This window comes from Primulina eburnea, unplaced genomic scaffold, assembly GCF_022965805.1.
Source record: "Primulina eburnea isolate SZY01 unplaced genomic scaffold, ASM2296580v1 ctg19, whole genome shotgun sequence".
Classification (NCBI taxonomy): Eukaryota; Viridiplantae; Streptophyta; class Magnoliopsida; order Lamiales; family Gesneriaceae; genus Primulina; species Primulina eburnea.
The window spans coordinates 27835-36952 of NW_027331026.1; the positions used below are offsets into that span (position 1 = coordinate 27835).

Genomic DNA, 9118 nt, shown 5'->3' on the forward strand with positions numbered 1-9118 from the left:
AATTACAGCTGCTACAGAATTTTGGATCCAATTCATATTTGAATTTAACTACTGTCATTCCCTGTTGGTAGTTTGATAGGGCATTCCCACACTCTCGACTTCTTAGCATCAACCTCCACTAAAACTCTAGTATATTTGACCCTTCTTCGAATAGTGAAATCTGATCTGAGTGAACAAATATTCTTTTATACACTAAGCGTCACAAGATCACGAAATCAAAATATAGAAAAAGTACCAGCTTCCTACCCAAAGTTCGCATCAATCTGGCAAGGAGCATGTTTAGTGGATAGGTTAGCATAAAGCTCTCATTCAATATCAACTTTATGCTCAGGATCCACCAAATTGAACAGATGTTTTACCATACGATATGCATGGTCGCTATCACCAAGAGGTGCCCACAAAGCGGCTTTCCATGGAGTCGATCATCCTCTCCTGTTTCGAGTCGAGACTGGGATTCAGGTTTTACTTGAGTCACATAAGATATATGTTCTACAATAACCAACTTTTTTTATACAATGAAAACTTCGTTGCTTTACAAAGATTAGGACTCTTATCCGTGGAAATCGCATGGTAAAAATCTGTTCAATTTGGTGGATCTTGAGAATGAAAATGATTTTGAAGGACCAGATCGATGCGAACTTTCGGTAATGTTGATCGTTTATTCAATAGTTTGAGTTTGTGATCATGTGACGCCTTTTTCTAAAAGAATAGTTGTTCACTCAATCGGATTTTCACACAATTCAGAGTTTTAATGTGGAAAAAATCATTTTTGTATGATTATTAATGAGAATAAAAAAATGATATCAGGAACATGACTAAAAACATTTACGTAATTGTCATCAATTATTATTATTTACCTCACAAACTTTTGAACATAGGTGCACTAACATAAGACTTTTGAACATAGTCACAACTACAGCACTGACACAGCATCATTCCTGCACTAAGACTCACTCCCCAACAATCTCTTTCACTACAAGAGCCATATCAGTAACAATTGTCTTTATTTTGTTGAGTGTCTTCGTGTTAGGTGGTTTCCCAAAGCATAACCTGTCCAGTAACTTGCATAAGCCAACTGTTTCACAACAAGAGTCGTATCTGCAACAACGTTTGCAGCCCTCTTTATCTTCCTCAGGATCTCTGCAACAGGCGGGTTCCTTGCATCAGCCAACTCTTTCACAACAAGAGCCATATCCACAGCAGTGTTTGCAGGCCTCTTTATCTTCCTCACGGTCTCTGCAACAGGCGAGTTCCTTGTGGCGGCGTCTACAAGGTAACAACCAAGAGCCAAAACACAGGTTCCCCAAACAGGGACATCTTTGAGGAAGATCGATTCTGTTTTTTCATCCTCTTCCAGCAGGTTGACGAAGGCATGCGAGTCAGACATCACGGCAGCTAGATTCTTAGTATTAGAGTCGCAGAAAGACGCGCATTGTAGGTTGACTATCGACCCCTCCTTCGAGTCTGGGAATGTCGACACCTCGATTGAATGAGCTTTGACCTAATACCTAGTATCAATCTCCTATCCAAATTTTGATATGTTCGACAAATGGTCGGCGATGCTCATGTGATAAATTTTTTAAGGTTTTGAGGCTTAAAAATCAGTTTAGGCTTTGATTTATGTTTGTGATCTTGTTAGATTCATTTAGACTCTCAAAATGGCTCCACTAAAAGATATTCTTTTGTATATGGATTGGAGATGGATACTAGGTATTTATTGAAAGCTCATTCGATCGAGGTTTCGACACTCCCGGTCTTAAAGGAGGGGTCGATAGTCGACCTCCAATGCGTGTCTTGCTGCGACTCTAATACTAAGAATCTAGCTGCCGTGATGTCTGACTCGCATGCCTTCCTCAATCTGCTGAAGAGGATAAAGAAATGAAGTCCATCTTCCTCAAAGATGTCCCTGTTTGGGGAACGTGCTAGTTGGGTCTTGGTTGTTACCTTGTAGATGTCGCCACAAAGAACTCGCCTACTGCAGTGACCCTGATGAAGATAAAGATGGTTGCAAACTTTGTTGCGTATATGACGCTTATTGTGGAAGAGTTGGCTAATGCAAGGAACCCGTCTGTTGCATAGATCCTGAGGAAGATAAAGAGGGCTGCAAACGCTGTTGCAGATACAATTCTTGTTGTGAAAGAGTTGGCTGATGCAAGTTACTGGACATGTGATGCTTTGGGGACACCACCTAACACGAAGATACTCAACAAAATAAAGACAATTGTTACTGATATGGCTCTTGTAGTGAAAGAGATTGATTGGGAGTGAGGCTTAGTGCAGGACTGATGCCATGTCAGTTCTGTAGTGGTGACTATGTTCAAAAGTCTTATGTAAGTGCACCTATGTTCAAAAGTTTGTGAGACAAATAATAATAATTGATGAGAATTACGTACATGTTTTAGATAACATTTTTTTATTCTCATTAGTAATCATACGAAAATTATTTTTTTCACACTAATGCTCTGAATTGTGTGAAAATCTGATTGAGTGAACAAATATTCTTTTATACACTAAGCGTCACAAGATCACGAAATCAAAATATAGAAAAAGTACCAGCGTCCTACCCAAAGTTCGCATCAATCTGGCAAGGAGCATGTTTAGTCGATAGGTTAGCATAAAGCTCTCATTCAAATCAACTTTATGCTCAGGATACACCAAATTGAACAGATGTTTTACCATACGATATGCATGGTCGCTATCACCAAGAGGTGCCCACAAAGCGGCTTTCCATGGAGTCGATCATCCTCTCCTGTTTCGAGTCGAGACTGAGATTCAGGTTTTACTTGAGTCACATAAGATATATGTTCTACAATAACCAACTTTTTTTATACAATGAAAACTTCGTTGCTTTACAAAGATTAGGACTCTTATCCATGGAAATCGTCCAGGAAACTTGCCAAATAGATGTGACAAATGCATGTGGTGCACCTCTTGATCCTCAAAGTCGTGTGTCTGCCATTACAATCGACAATACTGGATGTCGATTGACCCATACATCATAAGAAAATGGCTCTTCATTTGTGCAGGCTAATGGTAATCATAGTTGGATAAAGACGTGGTTGAGCCTTACAAACTCTTGCAATCAGATCATCCTTGCTCGTTTCCAGTTCCTTTATACCATTGAATTCAAAATTCAATAATCATGTCACAAGTTAGCTTTGCATGATTCAAGAATTTTCGATTACGACGACGTATAAATTTTCTACCTCAGCCGCAGAAATGATGGCTGAGAAAACCTCATTTATGATGGCCATATCCATTGTTGATGTGTTGTTCACATTAGCAGGCTTCCCTTCTGGAGCACTGAAATTGTGCTATGGGGAAGTTGATGGATTGGTTTCAAGAAATCCTTTCGGACCTTAGATTAACCAGTCCAACGGAATGAAGTGCAGCCTTCCATCAAGACATATGCTTTCCCTTTAATAATTTAGTGTGGTTTGTGTATTTCGAGTGGGAAAGTTGTTCATTCCATTAGAAAACATTTATTCTATGGCACTAAAAAGCCAAAACTTACCGAGAAATTCGTACATGGAATCAGAATAGCAGCACAATTCAAATGACCGAATCAAGTGAAAAAAGTAGAATCTACAGGTTAAATAGGCCTTGTTCCCCCTTTCAAATATACAATAACTAGAACCAAAATGCATCATGAGATCAAATGACCGCTTGAGAGCCAAAACGCTATAAGAATATCAAAACTGAAAAGATATGGACCTATATTTAATTCAAGTGCAAAAAATATATCACTTTTGTCCATCTTATAGGTGTAATGCTCCCGTAGATATGTACAAAGCCAGGCTTTACCCATTTGCCATGAAGACCACACGGGTTGTCCGCTATCTGGTGATGTTTTTGCCCATATATCAGAAACACGATGCTTAACCCAACCATGTGCGCCATAGTTAACCTGTAACATTTGAGATGCGCTCTCGCCTTTGACAATTATGATTCTGAAGTAAATTTATGCTTGTATTTGTACGCATCATGTATTTGTGATTGTAATATGTGAAGTGAGAAACGAGCAGTTTTTTTCCATTTATCAAGAGAGATGAGAGATAATCGAACAAAAGCTCTTGGGACTTGTTAAGATTGCACGAAAGGGTTGGCCAGTAGTTCATTTGGAGGTTGATGTTCAAGTGAGGAGCAACACTGAGAATTAAGGGTTCACGAGACATCAAAATAACACTCATCCGTAAATATCCAGTCTAAAATGCAAAAATGAACAGAAACTAGAACATACCCCCACGCAGGTTCGGTATCCTTGTTAGTTGTTCCATATTCCCTGCAGGTTCGAGACCTGAGTTTCAGGACGTGAACTAGCTATCAGGAGGTACCATCCATGCTGAAACAGAAGCTCGACCAGAGAGGGATCCTCATCGGTTTTAAAAGACTTGATCCTTTCTGCCTGGTAATCATTACGTTCTCGCTTTCTCTTGTATTACAATCACTTTCCACCTTGCTCTGAGAACATTTAAAAAGCTTCAATGAGACTCAATGAAAAAGTGCTTGATAGTTGTCAATGTGGTGGAATAAAGATCAGAACACGAAAATCTCTTTGCGGAATCGATTCTCCTTAAAGAATACATGGTAGGAGGATCCTTTTTGAATCATTAGGTTGCATGTTCACTAATCTGCAGATCAATAACTTCTGAATACTGAATTCCTTTTTGATTGAGAATGTAGTTCAGATGCCCTTTTACTTTAGGCTTATTGCCCCGTATAATTTTGGTGGGATTCTTCTCCCTGGACAACTTCCATCCAAAATAATTTGATTTCGGTCATTGACATATGGACGATGATGCAATTTGCCGTTCAGAGATACTGTAAAATTTAGGCATGCTGGCTTGTTTCCTGAAATTTTTATCACAATCACATAATCTGGATTTGAGGTAAAATATTCCCTCACATTTTCAACTTCATTGGCAGAATACCGTACTTTTACAGCCGCTGTTTCTAAATCCAGCACCTGCTCAAATATTTTTCATCATATGTGGTATCAGAATGATCAAATTTTAGCCTTTTACCACCCAGTAGCTGGTAAACCTGTGATTCATTCAATATTGGCAAATGAAAAATTTTATGGCAGCAGCGATCGAAAGCATGTCTCAACAACATTGAATTCATTTTCATTTGGCCGACCTTTCAAAAAGGAGAATTAAAATTGGCTCCAATCTCACAGTTACAAAAAACATCCTACACAAATAGAAAATGAGAGTAATTATGGGAATAAGAAGCATCTTACATATTAGTCGGATCTCCTAACAAATTAGCTGCTGTATTTGGTTCAATGTTTCTATGACCTGTGAGTTTTATGTGATCGCGCTAGTTCAAGATTCCTGTCTATTCTGATTCAGTAATGAAAACTATCTTGCAGCACGATGGCACGCACTTGCGATCCAATGGTTAAAACATGTAGTTTGTCGTAAAAGAATAATCATTTAATGGGATTCTAATTTGTTGAATGAAACTGGGGCAATCCATATAATCATGTACCTACACTTTTTATCCGTTAGTTTAGATGGTGCTTGATAGTTGTTTACTTGTGAAACTCAAGGTACGAAACTGTTCTTTTTAACAATAAGAGTAACCTCTCCTTTAGTTTGGCATCCATCAAAAGCTGAACGATATTATAGATGTGACCCAAATGGATATTGATTCTTGAAATTAATGTGTTCTTACTGGTTTAAAGGCCTTGTTACATGAAATTTTCAGGGAAGAATTGTTGCTTCAATAGCTTTCGGATTGATTAGTACCTTGATATCTAGTTTCCTGGATTTTGCCTATTTGAAGGAGCCAAAAAGGGTGAATGAGGGTTTGATTCTTGTTTCACTGTTACTGTAACAAGCAGTGGCAGTCCCCGTATCAAATTGAAAAAATACAAATTTTATTTATTATTTTTCCAAAAACAAGATTTCTTAGGGAGAACATGGTATTTTGTTCATTGTGACGCTGAAATTTTAACAACTCTTCTGACAGTGATCCGTGAAGGAACTTTTGCAACGTACGACAATGGAATTTGAACAAATATGATGCAATACAACCAGTTAAAGCCACCAGTATTTGATCTGACTCCATACCCAACTCGTCGTCAATCTGGATTGGCTATGGGGGAAATGATGCATTGGCAGATGTTGCTGATGTCCAGCACACTCTCAAGGAATTGAAATCGAAACCGAATGTGCTTTATCTTGAAAACTACGACCATATAGATTTCCTTTTGAGCACAAAATCAGAAGGAGACATACGACTGTATGGTTTCATTTTTCAACACCCTTGGAATATTTTAGCATTTATTGACTTCTTTATGCTATTGCATACGTATTGAACTACATTTTCAGAATTCTGAATTAGCCTTGAGACGTTTATCGACATAAACGATGTAAACGAAGATTATCGCAGCTTATGGAGCCAGTTTATACGTTCAACATGCATGTTTTACTGTAGCTTATGAAAGTGTTGCCACTGCACCTTCGTGAAGACCTTATTTTCATGCCTTTGTTCCCGTTTAAGGATCCCTTTGCCATAATTCGTTCGATCCGAGGATAGCTCTAATGCACTGGAGTTCTTTATAATGTATTGAATTTATTTTTTTGTTTGTCTACAAGCTTCGGATTTCAAAAGATAATTTATTTTACATAAAGTTTTACTCTCTTTTTTTTTGGCATTTGTACATAACGTTAAATACAATTTACTTTCAACACTCCATTTACTCTAAATTGCAATACTTGTCTACTCCCATGAATGTGGAACTTTAGTTGACTTCTCAAAATCTTGTAGGCCATGAAATTAATTTGACAAACAAAATAGTAGAATTAGGTCCTATTATGGATCCAAGATCTTCATTGGTTTAAACCTAATTTTTTGGAGTAGGTTTGGTTTTACTCCCAAAAGTGGCAAAACTTCCTTGAATTGAAGCCAACTCTCAATTGTGGATCGACACCTAACATGTGGATCCCAAAGTTAGCACCACCATGTTCCTTCTGCATTCCTTCGGAAGAAAATTCCCCTGACATCTTCATTCTCGATCCCAAACATATGGGATGAGTACTGATAATGAGATGAAACGATGAATGATATGATATGGAAAAAAAATAATAACTTCAATGTATAAACATAAGTCGATAATTGTACGAGATGATATAAGAATGTCGAATTTCTGTATTTGCAATCTTAAGATACATTAAGCTTATTGTTCTTATATCTTAGGGTGGATGTATAGTATCATTTATTCATTTTGGGTATTGTGAGTTTTATTTATTATTATTTAAATGAATCATTATTATTTTAGATGGGTTAATGGTATTGCGATTAATAACGGAGTCATATTTTCATTTCTATTTAAACTAAAATTTTCTAAGTTTGGGTCGAATTGGTTTTGGCAAATTGTGTGCCTGAGCTATTGAGGAATAAGACTAAATTTGATGTATAAAAAATAGTAAAAAAATCTGATATAATCGACAAATTGAGTCTCCGAGCAATTGAAGAATTAGACTAAATTTGATGTATGAAGAATAGGGAAAAAATATGAGCCGCCCAGGAAGAACTTCTCTTTGTCTTTAATTTTACCAATTCCATATATTTCGGTTTTCGTATCAAATTCATTTAATGTCTTTCATGGCTACAGTCTAACGTCTGCATCATATTTTGCTTACCTCCTACTTGATTAAATTACTTTAAAAAATGCTAAATAATTTCATTAGATGATCATATTGTTATCAAAATTGCATTTTCTTGCATTGGAACTTTTTTATTTGAATAACACTTTATTATATTTATCTTTTATTTACATTGAATGCTCATCTTAGATTAAGGAAGAATTAGCGACGGTTTTCACCACTTTAGCGACGGTTTTTTTATCACCGTCGCAATATAGCGACGGTTTTTAAAATAACCGTCGCCAAATAAAATAAGCGACGAATTAAAAAATACCGTCGCCTTTTTTGCCACAGTTTAATCATAACCGTCGCTTTTATAGCCACGGTTTAATATAAACCGTCGCTTAATTAGCCACGATTTAATAAATCGTCGTAATCTATTGCGACAGTTCCAATAAACCGTCGTAATATATTGCGACTGTTTATTAAAACCGTCGCTAATAAAAAACAGGCGACGGTATAAACAAAACCGTTGTTTTTTAAGCCACGGTTTAAAAACCACCGTCGCTATTTTAGCCACAGTTTTGTGACAAACCGTCGTTTTTTTTAGCCACGGTTTATTTAACCGTCGTAATAGCGACGGTTTTTTATAACCCGTCGCTTTATTTCGCAACGGTTTAAAAACAACCGTCGCAATATACGGCGATTGTTGTAAACCGTATTAATATAAATAGCGACGGTTCAGCATAAACCGTCGCCGATTTAATTCGGCGACGGGTTTGTCTAGACCGTCGCCGATCTGAATCGGCGACGGTTTATGGAAAAGAGTCGCTAATGGCGACGGTTATAGTTAATTCCGTCGCAACTAGCAACGGTTCTATCTTAGACCGTCGCTATGATTCTATTTATACCGAGGTTCTCGAACAATTTTCTTCAACGATTTTCGCCTATCTTTGGTAGTAAGCAAAACCCTATAAATTTTTCGAAGTTTCGGTTTTCTATTTTGTACTAACTATTTCGTTTTATTTTGTAGATTAGCTACTCGTGCCATTTTCCAGCGTCACGTGGAAGCAGCTATATCTTCGCGCAACATCAGGTTTTAAAGTTTTTTTTTGTACAGAAAATTTAATATATAATTGAATTTTTATGTATTAGTTTATTTGTGTAAATTTAATACATTAATTTTTGCTTAAATTTATTATCGTCGCGGTTCCTTAGGTGGACTTTTGTAACATACCATCGCTATATTAAGCGGCGGTTTTTTTAGAAAACCGCCGATTAATATAGCGACGGTTTTACGTATACCGTCGCTATAAATAGCGACGGTATTTGAACAACCGTCGCTTTTTATAGCGACGGTTTTGTGATAACCGTCGCTATATTAAGCGACGGTAATCTAAAAACGGTCGCTTTTTATAGCGACCGTGTTCAAATAACCGTCGCTTTGTTTAGCGATGGTTTTTTAAAAACAGTCGCTAAATAGCGACGGTCCTCTTTAAATAAACCGTCGCTATGAAGCGACG

General features: G+C 37.1%; 1 pseudogene; it reads right to left on the reverse strand.

The window, feature by feature from the left end:
- Positions 1-215: 215 nt before the first annotated feature.
- LOC140820836 (alpha-L-fucosidase 2-like) lies at positions 216-5593 on the reverse strand (annotated as a pseudogene).
- Positions 5594-9118: the final 3525 nt, after the last annotated feature.